At 40.4% G+C, this 21,114-nt stretch overlaps 1 long non-coding RNA gene across 1 annotated transcript in view; it reads right to left on the bottom strand.

Moving 5' to 3' along the window:
- Positions 1–17,821, bottom strand: part of LOC139173222 (uncharacterized) — a 29,743-nt gene extending 11,922 nt beyond the window's left edge. Inside the window, exons 1-2 of the long non-coding RNA XR_011559997.1 lie at positions 17,801–17,821; positions 17,590–17,643 (exon numbers count right to left, since the gene is read on the bottom strand). This is a non-coding gene — a long non-coding RNA (uncharacterized lncRNA). The remainder of the gene's footprint in view (positions 1–17,589; positions 17,644–17,800) is intronic.
- Positions 17,822–21,114: the final 3,293 nt, after the last annotated feature.

A 21,114-nucleotide genomic window follows, 5' to 3' on the forward strand; every position in this document is an offset into this window, starting at 1 on the left:
TGGGCTGAAGAAATAAAGCATTTTCTGTTCTTTGAGGACCACCGTCTTTCTTCTTTGCTGGGCACTGAGAGACTCCTTTGCAGATGGAGATGAATTTGCAACTCTTTCTCTTTTGTCTCCTGTCGCAGATAAAAGGTTTCTTGCTTCTTGTTTCAGGCTGAAGAGGCAGAGAGGAGGTTTTTTTCACACTTCCCCATAAGAATTCACCACCGTGCAACTGGGTAACTTCAGTGTTCCACCTACCGCAGTAATAATCTGCCTCGTCTTCAGCCTGAGCATTGGTGATGGCCAAAGATCCTGTATTCCCAGATCTGGTGGCAGTGAACCGATTGGGGATCCCTTCTCCCCTGCTGCAGGCATCACAGTGGACAAAACGAGGGGATTCTCCTGCTTTCTGTTGATACCAGGCAATCCAGTGGGGACTTTGAGTTGTGGTGCAGGAGAGGGTAACGGTTCCACCTGGAGACACGGAGCTGGAGGGAGGCTGAGTCGCAACAAACTGACCATTGATGCCTTTCAGGAAATGGAGCAGGGGAGACAGAGTGAGGGGAGAGAAGGAAAGAAAGACAATTAAATTGAGGCATCTTCCTTTGCTTTGCTCATTTTCAAGGGACCCTGGTCTTATGAGAATCACAGCCAAATAATCCTCTCTTGACCCAGGAAAACTTTACCTGTGAAGTAAGGGAGGAGTCCTAAGAAAATCATAGCCCAACCCATGGTCAACTTTGGCAAGGAATCGCCTTCTAGGGAGGAAAAATATTGCCTTCTTTGGATTTTCTCCTTTCCTTCCCTTAAATGCCCCTGCTTTCTCCTTTCATGCAAATGAGATCTACACCCATTGGGTCTGCCAGTGTATTTTCTTCCCCCAAAGCATTATGAGCCACATCTGTCCATGCTTTTGCTACAGTCATTCTTTGGAGAACTGCGAAAGAGCATCAGCAGCCCCTACTGGCTGCTGAAATTGCAACATCTGTGTTATCACCATCTGGGCTGAAGAAATGTAGAGTTTTATGTCCTTTGAAGACCATCGTCTTCCTTCTGTTTAAAAACAATAAGAGAGAGGAGAACAGGAATCTGCCTTCTTTCTTAACTCTCTTATGGACGATTTCACAAATCTCCCTTGTTGTATTTAATACTTTGTTTTGAAGAAAGACACTTTTATGGAGAGATTACATAGTACATCAGTAGGATCAGTCTTCTTTGGTCGTGTCCTTCTCAACTTTAGTGGTGTGGTTAAGGTTGCAGAAAAGAGGTAGATGCTCATCGGAAGAATTTCATGTTTCTGTCCTATCTCCATCTGGGCCGAAGAAATGTAGAGTTTTAAAGGCAAGTAGGATGCTTGGCTGCATAGCTAGAGGTATAACAAGCAGGAAGAGGGAGATTGTGATCCCCTTATATAGAGCGCTGGTGAGACCACATTTGGAGTACTGTGTTCAGTTCTGGAGACCTCACCTACAAAAAGATATTGACAAAATTGAACGGGTCCAAAGACGGGCTACAAGAATGGTGGAAGGTCTTAAGTATACAACGTATCAGGAAAGACTGAATGAACTCAAGCTGTATAGTCTGGAGGACAGAAGGAAAAGGGGGGACATGATCGAAACATTTAAATATGTTAAAGGGTTAAATAGGGTTCAGGAGGGAAGTGTTTTTAATACGAAAGTGAACACAAGAACAAGGGGAAACAATCTGAAGTTAGTTGGGGGAAAGATCAAAGGCAACATGAGAAAATATTATTTTACTGAAAGAGTAGTAGATCCTTGGAACAAACTTCCAGCAGACGTGGTTGGTAAATCCACAGTAACCGAATTTAAACATGCCTGGGATAAACATATATCCATTGTAAGATAAAATACAGGAAATAGTATAAGGGCAGACTAGATGGACCATGAGGTCTTTTTCTGTCGTCAGTCTTCTATGTTTCTATGTTTCTATGTCTTTTGAGGACCATTGTCTTCCTTCTATTTAAATGTCAGAAAAAGAAGAGAAGTAAAATGATAAGGAGAAGGAGAACAGGAATGTGCCTTCTTTGTTAACTCTCTTACGGAAGATTTCACAAAGCCCCCCTTGTTTTTAATACTTTGGTTGGAAGAAGGACATTTTAGATAGAGATTACAGGGAAGTCTGAAGCATCCTGATTCTCTTAGCTTCTTCTCAATGATGGAGCATCCACAACCTCTGAAGGCAAGTTGTTCCACTGGTTGGTTGTTCTCACTCTCGGGGAATTTCCCTTTAATGCTAAGTTGCTTCTCTTCTTCATTAGTTTCCACCCATTGTTTCTCTTCTTATCTTCAGGTGCTTTGAAAAAATAAATGGATCACCCTCTTCTTTGTGGCAGATCTTCAGATATTGCAACACTGCTATCATGTCATTGCTGGTTCTTCTTTTCATTACACCAAACATACCAAATTATTGCAGCCCTTCTTCATAAGTTTTATTCCCCTAGTTCCTTAATCATCTTTGTTGCTCTTCTCTGCACTGTTTCCAAAGTCTCAACATCTAAAAGGAGCATTCCAGGTGTGGACTTCTCCTTATAACACAAGGGAGTGAGTCCATGGGTCTGTGGGCTTCTCTGACACCCTTCTCATCCTCAATCCTGAATGGTCTTCATCTTTGGTGGCCACTGAGAGACTCTTTGCAGATGGAGATGAATTTGCAACTGTTTCTCTTTTGTCTCTTGTCGCAGATTACAGTTTGTTGCTTCTTGTTTCAGGCTGAAGAGGCAGAGAGGAGGTTTTGTCACACTTCCCCATAAGAATTCACCACCGTGCAACTGGGTAAATTCATTGTTCCACCTACCGCAGTAATAATCTGCCTCATCTTCAGCCTGTGCACTCGTGATGGTCAAAGATCCTGTATTCCCAGATCTGGTGGCAGTGAACCGATTGGAGATCCCTTCTCCCCTGTTACTACAGGTATCACAGTGGACATAACGAGGGGATCCTCCTGCTTTCTGTTGATACCAATGAATCGAGTCGATACTTTGAGATGTGGTGCAGGAGAGGGTAACGGTTCCACCCAGGGACACGGAGCTGGAGGGACGCTGAGTCACCACAAACTGACCATCAATGCCTTTCAGAAAAAGAAGCAAGGAGAAAAAAAGTGAGGGGACAGAAGGAAAGAAAGACAATTAAATTGAGGCATCTTCCTTTGCTTTGCTCATTTCCAGCCAAATCACAGCCAAATAATCCTCTCTTGGCCCAGGAAAACTTTACCTGTGAAGTAACTGAGGAGTGCTAAGAAAATCATAGTCCAACCCATGGTCAACTTTGGCAAGGAATCTCCTTCTATGGAGGAAAATTATAATTTATAACCTTTTTTAGATCTTCTCCTTTCCTTTCATTAAAATGCCCATGTTTTCCCCTTTCATGCAAATGAGGTCTGCACCCATTGGTTCTGCTAGTATGTTTTCTTCACCAATAGCATTATGACATCTTCTGATTTAACCAATGATGAGAGGAGACATTTGCATAGAGGTGATTTGGAACCTGGGATGAAAGAAAAGGTCTCAATTCAAAACGAAAATGTGTTGGTTGCAGAACAGGAAAATTTGTGAATTTCTTCAAACACCCCTCTCTCTTCGTGAAATTGACATGGAAATGGTACATGAAATTGGGCAACTCCACTTAATCTCAACTCCACCATTCTTTTTGAATTGTATTGTTTTTTTTATTTGTGAATTTTAAAAAAAATAATAAAAAAAAGAAAATTGGGCAACTCCACTTAATCTGAATAGTGAGTAAAACAACCATCCTATAGAAAAAGAGGAGCACCATAATCCTTTTGGACATAGGGGCTAAACTGGGTCCTAAGAAATGTTTGGAAGAAGCCACCAGGGGCAGAATTGGTGGACAAAACCATTTCCTTTTATCCTACCTATTCCATGTGTTCTGTGAGGGATCAGTGCCTTCCTCCTTCCCTCAATGTAGAGGAAGAAAGAAGACAGTTTTAGGAGCCACATCTGACCGTGCTTTTGGTGCAGTCATTCTTTGGAGAACTACAAAAGGGCATCAGCAGCCCCTACTGGCTTCTCATATTACAACATCTGTGTTATCTCCATCTGGGCTGAAGAAATATAGAGTTTTATGTCCCTTGAGGGCCATCCTCTTCCTTCTAGTTAAATGTTAGAAAAAGAAGAGAAAAAAAACAATAAGGGAAAGGAGAACAAGAATGTGCCTTCTTTCTTAACTCTCTTAGAGAAGATTTCAAAAAGCCTCCCTTGTTGCTATTAACACTTTGATTGGAAGAAAGACATTTTAAATAGAGATTACATATACATCAGGGGCATCAGGCTTCTTTGGTCTTGTCCTTCACAACTTTAGTGGTGTAGTTAAGATTCAAGAAGAGAGGTAGGAGCTCATCGGAAGAGCTTTGTGTTTTCAGTGTCTGATTCATTTTCCCCAGAGAGAACATTTAATATGTGCTTGGTTCATTCCAACAGCTAATGTAGGAGAACCACACTTGGGTATCAATCTTTATGAACTATTCATCCTTATGTCCCGAGTCTACGGAGACTACGCCCCGGGTCTATGGAGAGGGGCGGCATACAAATCTAATAAATAAATAAATAAATGTCCTACAATCATGTGGTGCAAAGTTGCTCCAGGGGCCACTTTTTCGACTGGGTCTTCATACAGTTTCTTTTTTTCCCGGTGTCTAGTCGAGGGTTTGACCATTTGAACATCATCTCTGTCTTCTACAGTTTTATTTCTCCTTCTTTCAGAACTGACCATTGTCCGCCTTAAGGCCGGCGGCATTTGCGGTGGCGCCGGAAGCACAGCAGAGCCGGCAGCAAATAACCGAGGAGGGGGGGATCGAGGTGCACGTATGACGTGCCCCCTCCTCTGGGAGGTGAGGGGCATCCCCCATATAAAAGGGGGCGGAGCATCGTTTGCCTCCTCTCTTTTGTGTTGCCGCCGGCCTGGATCGCAGGCATCCACCCACCCTCTCTCTTTGGCAGTGTGTCTGAAGGTCACCCATGGGGGGCGAGCAGGAAGTTTTGGAAGCTGTAATGCTTTTAGTTTCGCCGGTTTTTTGCCTATTCCACACTGGGAGAGGGTGAGGTGTCGGTTAGGGGGTGCCCAGCGCTTCCAGTCTATATGATTTGGTCAATTCGGCTTGCAATTTGGCATTCATTTCTTTTTCCCTTTAGTCACGGGGAGGTGTTAACGGGCGGAAAATCTACAACACTCCGTGGACTGCATTGGCTGCCTATCAGTTTCCGGTCACAATTCAAAGTGTTGGTCATGACCTTTAAAGCCCTACATGGCATTGGACCAGAGTACCTCCGGAACCGCCTGCTACCGCACGAATCCCAGTGGCCGATAAGGTCCCACAGAGTTGGCCTTCTCCGGGTCCCGTCGACTAAACAATGTTGTCTGGCGGGCCCCAGGGGAAGAGCCTTCTCTGTGGCGGCCCCGTCCTTCTGGAATTAACTCCCCCCGGAGATTAGAACTGCTCCCACCCTCCTTGTCTTCCGTAAACTACTTAAGACCCACCTATACCGCCAGACATGGGGGATTTGAGACATCTTTCCCCCAGGCTTATTATAATTTATGTTTGGTATGTATGTGCTGTTTGGTTTTTAATTATGATAGGGTTTTTAGTTTTTTAGTATTATATTTGTGCCATTATAATATTGTTTTTATCATTGTTGTGAGCCGTCAAGTTGAAGCCCAAGTTCAGATTCAAGGGGACCCTCCCTTGCTTCGCAGGGGGCTTTCACTCAAAGTTGCAAAGGAATGTTGAGATGGGTATTTCCGTCCTCTTTCGTTTTACCTCTACAGGTCTTATCAACTAGTCAATAAATGTGACCTGTATATCCCATTTTCTGTGTCCATGTGCTTACTCCGCGTCCACCGCAATGTGAACTTATAGCTCGGGGTGAAGGGCTGAGACTATGGGTCTGTGGACTTCCCTGAACTCTTCTCATCCACACTCTATGCCCATCATTCCCCTAATCCTGGGTGTTTTGGGACATCTTTGCACACTGAGATGAACCTACAGGGGTTCTGCTTGTGTCTCCCCATCTCAAGAGTCTCCAGCCACAGATCAAGATATGTTGCTGTTGGTTTCAGGCTGAAGAGTGAGTGGTTTTGTCACATTTCTGCATGCCACAAACCTGCCCCATTGACTGCTATTCCATGCTGTGTCCTTCTACAATCCCTTTTATCCTTCCTCTGGACCTGTTTACTACCAAAGCAGCTGAAAACCATCTCCACCTTCTTGGATTTTTCATTTGCTCCTTTCATAGTTTCTGTTCTGTCGGGCTCTCTGGTAGACTCCTCCCAAAAGTTCACAGGTACAAATTTCAGACACACACACATGTTTGAAAATTCAAAACAAGGGGCCGTAGCGGTCCTAGAGATGGAGAAAGCCTCTTATTACCTTCGTTTTCAAAATGTCCCGGAACAGGAGGATGAAGATCTGACCTCCAAAATGGTAAAGATTCTATCGGAAAATCTGCAGATAGACGAGGAAGAAGTGAAAAACCACATAGACGAGGTTTTCAGGATCCAAACTAATTACGCCAAAAAGAACAAAGTTCCAAGAGAGGTACATGTTCGTTTCACGAAAAAAACTGCAAGAGACGCGATCTACAGAAACACCAGAAACGAACAAATACTGTATAATGATAGAGAAATAACTATACTGAAACAGGTACCCAAGAGAATTAGAGAGAGGTGAAGAGAGTTCCACTTCTTAACCGCCAAACTGATGAGAAGAGAAATTCCCTTTAGATGGCTGATCCCAGAGGGCCTGTTGGTAACTTGGAAAGGCAGAAAGTATAAGATTGACTCTTTCGAAAAAGCTGATAATTTTATTTCACAAAACTTGGAAGGAGAAAACACATTTGGCCCTGAAGGAACCCCTCAGACCAGACTAGAAGAAAGTGAGCAAGGACAACAAAGTGCAGAAAGTGAGAAAGATCTCAGTTCTAGAGAAGAAAGTAGAGTGACAACAAGAGCAACAGCAAAAAGGAAGTAGAAAGGAAAATACACAACACCAACTACAACAGAGCACACACTTAGATATAGATAAACAACAAACAATAAACATAGAAAAGGAACTTCAGCGAGCAAGCAAATAAAAAGTTAACTAAAAAGGTTCGGGTTGTTGTTTTTTTTTAATTATTATTATTTTTATTTTTATTTTTCCCTCTCCCTCTCTTTATCTCTCTCCGTATTCTTTGAAATAAATATGAAATCACTAAAAATTTTCTCAGTTAATATAAATGGACTAAACTCAATTATAAAAAGAAAACAAACGATGATTAAACTCAAGAAAGAAGAAGCGGATATAATCTGCTTACAAGAAACACATATTAGATCACAAGACCAGAACTTACTTAAGAATAAAAAATTAGGGAAACTGTTCACGGCGCTAGCAGAAACAAATAAAAGAGGCATAGCGGTGTATGTAAAAGAGAGGCTACAACCAGAACTAATCTATGCAGATCCAGATGGAAGAATACTCAATCTGAAAATCAAAATTGGCCAAAGTCCTGCAGTCTTGATGGTGATATATGCCCCAAACACAAACCAATCTGAATTTTACCAAAAAATAAACGATCAACTAACACAACTAGAAGGGAAAAACATATGTATATTAGGAGATTTCAACGCGATCCCTGACAAAAAAAAAGACTACAAAACAACCAAAAAAAGAATTCAGGATAGGAAAATTCTACCTAACAAATTTTTTGAACTAACAAGAGAATTTAATCTTTTGGACCTATGGAGAGAAAGACATCAGGGGAATAGAGAATATACTTTCTTTTCAAACCCACACCAATCGTGGTCAAGAATAGACATGGCCTGGGGTGACCTGAACATAGACAAATGTATAGAACAAGTGGAGATCGGCCCCAATATATGGGCAGATCACCACCCAATTATAATTAAGATAAAAGAACCAAAGAAAAACTTTCAAAAATGGTCCCTAAACCAATCATTACTTAAGGAAAAAAACTACACTGACCAAGTAAAAAGAGAATTAACTTTTTTTCTTAAAGATAACTGGAATGAAGACACTTCTATACAAAACCTATGGGACACCTTAAAGGCATATTTAAGAGGAATCACTATTTCATACTCCTCTAGAGTAAAGAAAATTTAAAACCAAAAAATTAAAGATTACCTAACTAGAATTAAACAATTAGAAACAGATTTACAACAAGATATTTCAAACGAGAAACTTAAAGAGGAAAAGGATAAATTAAATCACCAAATTAATTTAATGACTCAGGATGAATTATCATGGAAACTAAAATGGCTAAATTAGACTATTTTGAAAATGCAAATAAGCCGGGTAGATGGCTAGTCTACAAACTTAAAAAAGAAGAAAATGAACGATATATTCACTCGCTAGAAGATAGCAGGGGAGAAAGACAATCCACGGTAGAAGGGAAAAAACAAATTGCTACTGATTATTACACAGAATTATACAAAAGGGAAATAAAAACGTTAGAGGAACAAAAGAGGTATATAACAAAATCCGAACCGGGAGAACTGACTGATAATGAAAGAAATAGGCTGAACAAAGAAATTACGATAACTGAACTGGAGGAAACAATTAAAAACCTGAAAAACAATAAAGCCCCAGCTCCAGATGGTATCATTGGTGAATTCTACAAAGAATTTTCCACTGATTTAGGAGACCTCCTACTAACACTTTATAACGAAGTCCTAGAAAAAGGCTTAATGCCTAACTCTTGGACGGAGGCAATTACGAGTTTAATCCCTAAGAACGAAGAAGAGAAACATAGAATTCAAAATTATAGACCCATCTCCCTGCTAAATGTGGACTACAAAATTTTTATGAGCATAATGGCAAACAGACTAAAAACAGTTTTAAATAACAAGATACATTCGGATCAAAATGGCTTTCTACCCGGTAGACACATTAGAAATAACACGAGGATAATATTAGACGTTCTAGAATTCTATGAAAAACATTCAGATAAACAATTGGCTCTCATCTTTCTAGATGCCCAAAAAGCCTTTGACAATCTAAATTGGGGATTTATGATAGAATTAATAAAGCATATGAAATTTGGCCCCAAATTTATTAAAATTATCGAGACAATTTATTATAAACAACACACAAGAATCGCAATTAATGGGGATTTAACCGACAGACTTCAGATAGAAAAAGGGGTTCGTCAAGGCTGCCCATTATCCCCGCTATTATATATTCTTGTTACAGAAACCATGTTAAGAAAGATTAGAGCCAACTCTAAAATAAGAGGATTGAAAACCAAAGGGCAAGAGTTCAAATTACAGGCTTATGCTGATGACTTAGTCTTAATATTAGAAAACCCACTGGAATCGGGGAAATACATTATGAAAGAGGTGGAGGATTTCGGCAAGGTGGCAGGTTTAAAAATAAACACTCAAAAAACTAAAATTATAACCAAAAATATGACAAAGGATCAAGAAAATAATTTGGAAGAAATTTTGGAAATTAAAATAGTTAAAATAGTCAAATACTTGGGGATTTTACTCACAAAAAAATGTAGCACCATTAAAGAAAATAATTATGAAAGATTATTAAAGACAACGGAGAAACAATTAAAAAACTGGGATAAGCTGCAAATTTCACTACTAGGCAGAATAGCGACAATCAAAATGTCAATACTGCCGAAATTCTTGTACCTCCTCCAAACAATCCCAACAAAACTAAATAATCATTTTTTCAATAGATTGAATAAAATTACTTCTAAATTCATATGAAACAACAAAAGGCCCAGGATAAGATTAAAATGGTTACAAGATAGAATCAAACAAGGAGGTTTGGGATTACCAGACTTTAAGATATATCATTTAGCATCTAATTTACTATGGATCAAAGACTGGATAGAGCTTAAAGCAGAGAGATTACTGGCACTAGAAGGCCATGACATGCTCTCTGGTTGGCATAATATGTTATGGAACCAGCACCAAAAGATTCCGACTTATTTCAAAAATCACATGATCAGAGATGTCTTAATAACAACATGGCTCAAATTAAAAAAAGATCATTATATAAAAATACCTAAATGGTATTCCAGTCTGGAAGCCCTCACCCACCCGAACATTACAGAATTAAAAAATATGATAACCTACAACCACTTATTAAATACAGAAGGAAATATAAAAACAAAGGAAGAGTTAGCAGAACAGAACATAATTTTGGACTAGTGGCCATACAGGCTAATATTTTCAAAATGGCAAAAAGACACTAAAAACGAAGGAATACTGGCACAGGACACACCCCTTGATAAACTAATATTAGGAAGGGAAAAAATTTTTATTACAAGAATATACAGCTACTTAAAAAATTATGAAATGGAAACTGAAATATCAAAAGACCCAATGACCAGCTGGGCAAAGAACTTTGGCTACAATATTCATATAGACCAATGGGAGACAATCTGGAATAAGAACTACAAAATCACTAAATCAGTATCATACAAAGAAAACATCATAAAAATGTTTTATAGGTGGCACATGTCGCCATCAAGACTAGCACAGATTTTTTCCCAAAACCAGACCAAACTGTTGGAGATGTTCAAATCCCTCTGGAACCTTCTTCCATATCTGGTGGAGCTGTCCAAAAATAAAAAAATTATGGAGCAAAATAAGGTCCTGGATATTCGAAATTACGGACATTAATCTCTCATTCAAACCAGAGACCTTTTTATTAGGAATAATAGACACAAAAATAAAGAAAACAGATTACTATATAATCCAACACATTATAACAGCAAGCAGAATATCAATAGCTCAAAACTGGAAAAGGGAAGAGGTACCATCAGACAGAGAAATGATTTAAAAAAATATTCGATTGCGCCGAGTATGACTCCTTAACACAAAAACTGAAAGACAACAAGGAAACAAAAAATATAACCACATGGGACAGGTTCTATAACTGGATCAATGAAAGGGAGAGAGCTAAAGAAGGGAAGGGAAACAAAATACAATAAAACAAATTATAAAAAGATCAAGAACGGGGGAGAGAAGGAGAAGAACAAAATATGACACTTATTTGCTTGCTCGCTGACACCCTTTTTTTTTTTTTTTTTTTTAGGATAGAAATAAATTAGAACTATAACAATCATAATACTAAACACATTATTTAGAAAAGGAAGCTTTAGACCAACGATTAAGCAAACTTTAAGAAATACGATTCCGCTGACTGAATAGCAGGGAAAATAAAAAATAAATATAGCTGCAGACTGGCAGCGGGGGGGGGGGAAGGGGTTGTCTTATGTTCAATGTTATTGTTAAATGTGGTTCGTTCGACCCTATTGGAAACAATGATCAGATGCTTATGATATGAACACCTTGTCTTGTCAACACTGTTTTGTATTGTTTCTTTGTATATATTTGTATATAACCAATAAACATTATTTTATAAAAAAGAAAGGAAGAGTGGATATATTAATGGATGGATCACAATCATGTTTATACTTTTACTGTAATGTTATGTATGCTTGATCAATTCGTTTCCCCTACACCCATCACCCTTCTTGATTGTCAAAGAGAACATGTAGCAAATGGAAATGAAACTGTATGAGGTTCTTTCATATATGTTCTGTTGAAACATCCTGAGTCACAGGTCAAGGTATGTTGCATGTGGTTTCAGGCTGAAGAGCCAGCGAGGAGGTTTTTGTCACACTTCCCCATAAGAATGTACCACTGTGCAACGCGTTGCCTGCACTGTTCCAGTTAGTACAGTAATAATCTGCCTCGTCTTCAGCCTGCGCATTGCTGATGGCCAAATATCCTGTACTCCCAGATCTGGTGGCAGTGAACCGATCTGGAATCCCTTCTCCCCGGCTACTGCAGCCATCACAGTGGACAAAATGAGGACGACTTCCTGGTTTTTGTTGATACCAGCTGATTTTATAGAAATTGTGGGTTGTTGAACAGGAGAGTGAAACGGTTCCACCCAGGGACACGGAGCTGGCTGGGGAATTCTGGGAGTTGAAGTCCAGATATCTTCAAGTTGCCAAGGTTGGGAAACACTGCTTTAGAAAAAGAGAGGAAATGAAAACTATTATTGTTTCCTCTTCCCCGTTGGTACTTTCATTGATGTATCAGATGCTATTTTCGAAACTGAGAAAAACAAATTAATGCTAGAATGAAATTCTTCAATGGTGGGTGGGTGGGTGGGTGGGTGGATGGCTCTTTCGGCACTTGAGGGAAAAAAGGTTTGCCATCATTGTTATAGGGTTTCCTACCTAAGCAAGAGGTTGGACTAGAAGACCTCCAAGGTCCCTTCCAACTCTGTTATTCTATAAGCGAGGAACAGGCAAGTGGACTTTCTAAAGGAAGATAATCTTCCAGAAGTGTAGGATGGTCTTCTCCTCTTATTGTATGTCAGCCATAACTGCACATCTGTCCCTTATTGTTTAATTTCAGTGGTAGACACAGGACAACGAAAAGGGAAATGAAACAAAGTGGAGGGGTTTTGGTCTCACTTCCCCACCAGAATTAATCACTTTGGAACTCACTAATCACCCAGATGGAACAATAGTAGGTGGCTTCATCTTCAAGCAGAGCCCCAGTGATAGTCAAGGACATCACGTTTCTTGATCGGGACCCAGAGAAACGGGATGGGACTCCCGGTAGCCTGGAACTGGTGTGATAGATCAATCCTTGGGGTTGTTGCCCAGGTATCTGTTGGGTCCACGAAAGTTGATGGGCATCCCCAAGAGATCCACCATCATATCGGCAAGATATGGTGACTGTCCCTCCAGGGGCCACCAATTCTGGATCCTTCAGGTTCTGCAGTTCTTGAAGGCTGGGGCCTAAAAGGATGCAAGACATTGGTTGTTTAAATTCCTAAGAGGTCAGTAAGGGATGTGCATAAGTGCACTAGAGTGCCTTCCGACCCCTGTCCTATTATATATATCCCATATATCTTCTCTTTTATCCCTTTATCTTTCTTCTATTCTCTCGTTGATTTATTTTATCCTTATTTTAACCAAGTGTTGGTTATGACCTATAAAGGCCTTCATGGCAATGGACCAGAATATCTCTGGGACCGCCTTCTGCCGCATGAATCGCAGCGACCAGTTAGGTCCCACAGAGTTGGCCTTCTCTGGGTCCCTTCAACTAAACAATGTCGTTTGGTGGGACCCAGGGGAAGAGCCTTCTCTGTGGCGGCCCCGACCCTTTGGAACCAACTCCCCCCAGATATCAGAGTTGCCCCCACCCTCCTAGCCTTTCGTAAGCTCCTTAAAACCCACCTCTGTCATCAGGCATGGGGGAATTGATACTTTTCCCTTCCCCTAGGCTTATAAAATTTATGCATGGCATGCTAGTATGTATGATTGGTTTCTAAATTGGGGTTTTAAATTAACTTAAATATTAGATTTGTTTACACTGTATTATTATTGCTGTGAGCCGCCCCGAGACCGCGGAGAGGGGCGGCATACAAATCTGATTAATAAAATAAATAAAATAAAAATAAAATAAATGCTCCCTCTTCTATTCCTTCTCTAATTTTATTTCCTTGAAGGTGTCCTCTACTATCTTCATTGTGTATTATTGTATATTGGACAAAAATTAAATAAACAAAATAAATAAAAATAAGTTATTAAAAATCGGGACTGTCCAGCCAAAAGCGGGAGCTCTGGTCACCTTAAGCAAGAGAGCTCTTCTCAGTTTAGTTCTGGAAAGGACTGTGCCTCTGTCCGAGGGGGTTTCTCTTACCAGCAGAGATCAGAAAAAGAGATGTGAAGAGAAGAAGCGCCTGGGACATGGTCGGAGGACTCAATGGGCCAATCCCTTCTCTAAAGCAAACGCATTTTCCATTCGCCTCCTCGCCACCTCTCTTTAAATCCCCAAGGGATAAGAGGAGTCATCATCATGCAAATGTCTGGTTGTTCAAGTAGCAACCCAGCCCTATGCAAGACTGCTTAAAGAGGGAGCAGTTGCTCAGATAGGTCTTGTCTAAAACTCCAATAGTGGAAGTGGAAGTGATGTGCCGGTGCCTGGAGGCTGTTGGGGTCTGGATGGGTGTCAACAGACTCAAACTCAACCATGATAAGATGGAGTGGCTGTGGGTTCTGCCTCCCAAGGACAATTCCATCTGTCCGTCCATTATCCTGGGGGGAGGGAATCACTGACCCCCTCAGAGAGGGTCCGCAACTTGGGAGTCCTCGTCGATCCACAGCTCACATTAGAGAAACATCTTTCGGCTGTGGCGAGGGGGGCGTTTGCCCAGGTTCACCTGGTGCACCAGTTGCGGCCCTATTTGGACCGGGAGTCACTACTCACAGTCACTCATGCCCTCATCACCTCGAGGCTCGACTACTGTAATGCTCTCTACATGGGGCTACCTTTGAAGAGTGTTCAGAAAATTCAGATCGTGCAGAATGCAGCAGTGAGAGCTATCATGGGCTTCCCTAAATATGCCCATGTCACACCAACACTCCGCAGTCTGCATTGGTTGCCGATCGGTTTCCGGTCACAATTCAAAGTGTTGATTATGACCTATAAAGCCCTTCATGGCATCGGACCAGAATATCTCCGGGACCACCTTCTGCCGCACGAATCCCAGCGACCAGTTAGGTCCCACAGAGTTGGCCTTCTCCGGGTCCCGCCGACTAAACAGTGTCGTCTGGCGGGACCCAGGAGAAGAGCCTTCTCTCTGGCGGCCCCGACCCTTTGGAACCAACTCCCCACAGATATTAGAGTTGCCCCCACCCTCCTTGCCTTTCGTAAGCTCCTTAAAACCCACCTCTGTCATCAGGCATGGGGGAAATGAAATATTCCCTTCCCCCCTTGGCTTATAGAATTTATACATGGTATGTTTGTATGTATGATTGGTTCTTTAAATTGGGGTTTTTTAGATTATTTTTAATATTAGATTTGTTTACATTGTCTTTTTTATTGTTGTTAGCTGCCCCGAGTCTTCGGAGAGGGACGGCATACAAATCTAATAAAGAAATAAAGAAATAAATTATAAAAAGCTATATTGGAAAAAGCAATAATTGGATTAAGGGAATGTAGATCATACTCATTGAGTATTTATTTATTTTATTTATTTATTTATTTTGTCCAATACACAATAATACACAATGAAGGTAATAGAGGACACCTTCGAGGAAATAGAATTAGAGAAAGAATAGAAGAGAGAATATAGGATAAAATAATCAATGGGAGAATAGAAGAAAGATATAGGGATAGAAGAGAAGATATATGGGATATAGGAGTAGAGTAGAATAGAATTAGAGTAGAGTAGAGTAGAATAGAATATTTTTTTTATTTTTTTTTATTTTTTTATTTTGTCCAATACACAATAATACACAATGAAGGTAAGAGAGGACACCTTCGAGGAAATAGAATTAGAGAAAGAATAGAAGAGAGAGTATAAGATAAAATAATCAATGAGAGAATAGAAGAAAGATATAGGGATTGAAGAGAAGATATATGGGATATAGGAGTAGAATAGAATAGGAGTAGAGTAGAGTAGAGTAGAGTAGAGTAGAGTAGAGTAGAGTGGAATAGAATACAATAGAATAGAATAGGATATTTATTTATTTTTATTTATTCATTTTGTCCAATACACAATAATACACAATGAAGGTAATAGAGGACACCTTCGAGGAAATAGAATTAGAAAAATAATAGAAGAGTATAGGATGAAATAAATCAATGAAAGAATAGAAGAAAGATAAAGGGATAGAAGAGACAATATATGGGATATAGGAGAGACAATAGGACAGGGGTCGGAAGGCACTCTAGTGCATTTATGCACGCCCCTTACTGACCTCTTAGGAATCTGGAGAGGTCAACTGTGGACAGTCTAAGGGTAAAATGTTGGGGTTAGGGGATGATACTACGGAGTCCGGTAATGAGTTCTCATCATGGATGGTGCCAAGAGGAGATATCTCTCTCCAAAGCCACCAGTTCTTGAAAAGAAGAGTGTCATTCTCCCATAGGATGTAAGGTCTAGTACAGCTCAAAACTAATTCTAATATTAGGTTTTAATTTTTCTTTACTCCACTGGAAACTGAGTTGTTGTACCGTTTCTTTTTATCCTTCCTTATTTTACATCTTGGTGAAGGATCAGTGCCTTCTACCTTCCCTTATTCTAGAAGAAGAGTCTAGACAATACAGTAGCCACATCTGGCCAATCTTTGGCTTATACAGTATCATTTCTTGGAGAAACATGAAAAGGCAGCAGCAACCCCTACTGGCCACTGATATGACAACATCCATGCTACGACCACCTAGGGTAAGAAATGCAATATTTGTTGTATTTTGAAGACCATTTGTGAGAAGAGCCCTCCACTCCTCCACTCGCAAGAGAATACCCTATGCAACTAGACTTACAATCTTAGGTTTAGATAGCTTAGAACTACGTCGCCTTAAACACGACCTAAGCATAGCCCATAAAATTATCTGCTAAAATTATCCTTCCTGTCAACGACTACTTCAACTTCAACCACAATACCACAACAGATACAAACTTAAAGTAAACCGCTCTAAACCCGACTGCAGGAAATACGACTTTAGTAACCGAGTAGTTGATGCATGGAATTCACTACCAGATTCTGTGGTATCATCACCTAACCCCCAAAACTTTACCCTTAGACTATCAACTGTTGACCTCTCCTGATTCATAACTGCACCATTTTGCCCATACTTTTTTGGTTTCGTTGTCTTTCATACCAAAATGATCAGGGATCTAGAAACCAAGACTTGTGAAGAGAGACTGCGGGAACTGGGCAAGGATAGCCTAGAGAAAAGGAGGGCCAGAGCGGACATGATAGCAGTCTACAGTTATATGAGGGATTGCCACAGAGAGGAGGGGATCACTTTATTCTCAAGGGCACCGGAGGGCTGGACGAGGAACAACGGCTGGAAGCTGACCAAGGAGAGATTCAACCTGGAAATAAGGAAGAACTTCCTGATGGTCAGAACAATCAACCAGTGGAACAACCTACCAGCGGACGTTGTGAACTCCAATACTCTGGATATTTTAAAGAGGAAATTGGACTGCCATTTGGCTGGGATGCTATAGGGTTCCTGCTTAGGCAGGGGGTTGGACTTGATGACCCACATGGTCCCTTCCAACTCTAACAATAAATAAATAAATATCATTTCATCCATCTCTGCACATCTATAGATTTTTTCGATGACTTCTTCTCATTCTCATCTTCTTTCCTGAATGGTCTTCATCTTTGCCGGGCACTGAGAGACTCCTTTGCAGATGGAGATGAATGTGCAACTCTTTCTCTGGTGTCTCCAGTCGCAGATCAAGGTTTGTTGCTTCTTGTTTCAGGCTGAAGAGGCAGAGAGGAGGTTTTTGTCACACTTCCCCATAAGAATTCACCACCGTGCAACTGGGTAACTTCACTGTTCCACCTACCGCAGTAATAATCACCCTCGTCTTCAGCCTCTGCATTGGTGATGGCCAAAGATCCTGTATTCCCAGATCTGGTGGCAGTGAACCGATTTGGGATCCCTTCTCCCCTGCTACTGCAGGTATCACAGTGGACAAAATGAGGGGATCCTCCTGGTTTCTGTTGATACCAGCCAATCCAGTGGGGACTTTGAGTTGTGGTGCAGGAGAGGGTAACGGTTCCACCTAGAGACACGGAGCTGGAGGGAGACTGAGTCGCCACAAACTGACCATTGATGCCTTTCAGGAAATGGAGCAGGAGAGAAAGAGTGAGGGGAGAGAAGGAAAGAAAGACAGGTAAATTGATGCATCTTCCTTTGATTTGCTCATTTCCAAGGGACTCTGTCCCTATGAAAATCACACTAAATAATCCTCTCTTGGCCCAGGAAAATTTTACCTGCGAAGTAAGGGAGAAGTGCTAAGAATATCAAAACACAACCCATGGTCAATTTTGGCAAGGAATCTCCTTCTAGGGAGGAAAATTATAATTTTTTTCAGATCTCCTCCTTTCCTTTCCTTAAATGCCCCTGCTTTCCCCTTTCATGCAAATGGGATCTGTTCTCATTGGTTCTACTAGAAAAAATTATTCCCCAAAAGCATTTTGAGGTGTTGTTATTTAACGGAATAATCAAATTATCACAGATAATCCCCACTTGGTTAAAGACCTTGGTATACTAATAACAAAAGATTTAAGTGCCAAAGCCCACTGCAACAACATAGCCAAGAAGGCTTCAAGAGTTGTAAAGCTAATCCTACGTAGCTTCTGCTCTGGCAATCTCACACTACTTACCAGAGCTTACAAAACTTTTGCCAGACCCATCCTCGAATACAGCTCATCTGTTTGGAACCGATATCACATCTCAGACATTAACACCCTTGAAAATGTCCAAAGATACTTCACCAGAAGAGCCCTTCACTCCTCCACTCGAAACAGAATACCCTACGAGACTAGACTTTCAATCCTGGGCCTAGAAAGCTTAGAACTAAGACGCCTTAAACAAGATCTAAGTATTGCCCACAAGATCATATGCTGCATCATATCCTGCCTGTCGGCGACTACTTCAGCTTCAACCACAACAACACAAGAGCACACAACAGATTTAAACTTAATATTAACCGCTCCAAACTTGACTGTAAGAAATATGACTTCAGTAACCGAGTTGTCGAAGTGTGGAACTCATTACCGGACTCCATAGTGTCACCCCCAAATCCCCAACACTTTACCTTAGATTATCTACGGTTGACCTATCCAGATTCCTAAGAGGTCAGTAAGGGGCGAGTACAAGTGCACTAGAGTGCCTTCCGTCCCCTGTCTTATTGCTCTCCTATATCTCCTATACCTTTCTTCTATTCCTATATCTCTTCCCGTGAAAGTCGAATTTCCGCGAAGTAAAGATGCGGAAGTAAATACACTATTTTTGGCTATGAACAGTGTCACAAGCCTTCCCTTAACACTTTAAAACCCTAAATTGCAATTTTCCATTCCCTTAGCAACCATTTAGATTATTACTCACCATGTTTATTTATTAAAGTTTATTAAAAAAAACTATTTATTAAAAGCAGACGAAAGTTTGGCGATGACAAATGACGTCAATGGGTGGGAAAAACCGTGGTATAGGGAAAAAACCCGCGAAGTATTTTTTAATTAATATTTTTGAAAAACCGTGGTATAGACTTTTCGCGAAGTTTGAACCCGTGAAAATCGAGGGAACACTGTATATGTATGGTTGTCGCTAGGTTTGAATGTTTCTCTGTAATTTTGGATTCATATGTACCATTTTCCCCGTAATTTTTTTGTTTCGTTGTCTTTGTTACCCTTAATGTCTCTCATCATTTCATTCATCTCTGCACATCAATAGATTTTTTCGATGACTTCTTCTCATTCTCATCCTTGCTCCTGAATGATCACCATCTTTGCTGGGCACTAAGAGACTCCTTTGCAGATGGAGAGGATTGCTAAGAAAATCATAGCCCAACTCATGGTCAACTTTGGCAAGGAATCTCCTTCTAGGGAGGAAAATTATAATATTTTTCAGATCTCCTTTCCTTTCCTTTGCTTAAATGCCCCTGCTTTCCCCTTTCATGCAAATGGCGTCTGCTCTCATTGGTTCTACTAGAAAAAATTATTCCCCAAAAGCATTTTGAGGTGTTGTTATTTAACTGAATAATCAAATTATCACAGATAATTCCCACTCGGTTAAAGACCTTGGTATACTAATAACAAAAGATTTAAGTGCCAAAGCCCACTGCAACAACATAGCCAAGAAGGCTTCAAGAGTTTTAAACCTAATCCTACGTAGCTTCTGCTCTGGCAATCTCACACTACCTACCAGAGCTTACAAAACTTTTGCCAGACTCATCCTTGAATACAGCTCATCTGTTTGGAACCCATATCGCATCTCAGACATTAAGACCCTTGAAAATGTCCAAAGATACTTCACCAGAAGAGCCCTTCACTCTTCCACTCGAAATAGAATACCCTACGAGATTAGACTTTCAATCCTGGGCCTAGAAGGTTTAGAACTAAGACGCCTTAAACAAGATCTAAGTATTGCCCACAAGATCATATGCTACAGTGTCCTGCCTGTTGGCGACTACTTCAGCTTCAACCACAACAACACAAGAGCACACAACAGATTTAAACTTAATATTAACCGCTCCAAACTTGACTGTAAAAAATATGACTTCAGTAACCGAGTTGTCGAAGTGTGGAACTCATTACCGGACTCCATAGTGTCATCTTCAAACCCCCAACACTTTACCTTATATTATCTACAGTTGACCTATCCAGATTCCTAAGAGGTAAGTTAGGGGTGAGCACAAGTGCACTAGAGTGCCTTCCGTCCCCGGTCCTATTGCTCTCCTATATCTCCTATACCTTTCTTCTACTCCTATATCTCTTCTTCTATTCTTTCATTGATATGAACTATTATTATATCTTCTTTTCTATTATTTCTTAAATATATTTTACTATGAGTATCTCCTCTATTACCTTCATCATGTATTTTACTATGTGTATATAGATATATACCCACTAAAACCCTCATTGTGTATTGGACAAAACAAATAAATAAAAATAAAAATAAAACCAATGATGAGAGGAGACATTTGCAGAGAGGAGATTTGGAAACTGGGATGAATAAAAAGGTCTCAATTGAAAACAAAAGTGTGTTCCTTGCAGAACAGGAAAATATGTGAATTTCTCCAAACACACTTCCCTCTACGTGAAATTGACATGGAAATGGTACGTGAAATTGGTCAACTCCACTTGATCTCAATAGTGTGTAAAACCACCATCCTATAGAAAAAGAGGAGCACCATAATCCCATAGGGGCTAAACTGGATCCTAAGAAATACGGTACTCGTATTCATTTTTTAAAAATGTTTGGAAGAAGCCACCAGAAGCAGAATTGGTGGACAGAAGCATTTCCTTTTATCCTACATATTCCATGTGTTCTGTGAGGGATCAGGGCCTTTCTCCTTCCCTCGATGAAGAGGAAGAGAGGAGACAGTTTTAAGAGCCAAATCTGACCAGGCTTTTGCTGAAGTTCTTATTCTTATTCTTAATCTTAGTCTTAGTCTTAGTCTTAAGAATAAGAATAAGAATAAGTATAAGAATAAGAATAAGAATAAGAATAAGAATAAGAATAATTATATTAATAATATTGATGTTTATGATGATGATGACCCTTCTCCAGGTCCCGTCGACTA

This window comes from Erythrolamprus reginae, chromosome 10, assembly GCF_031021105.1.
Source record: "Erythrolamprus reginae isolate rEryReg1 chromosome 10, rEryReg1.hap1, whole genome shotgun sequence".
Lineage (NCBI taxonomy): Eukaryota > Metazoa > Chordata > Lepidosauria > Squamata > Dipsadidae > Erythrolamprus > Erythrolamprus reginae.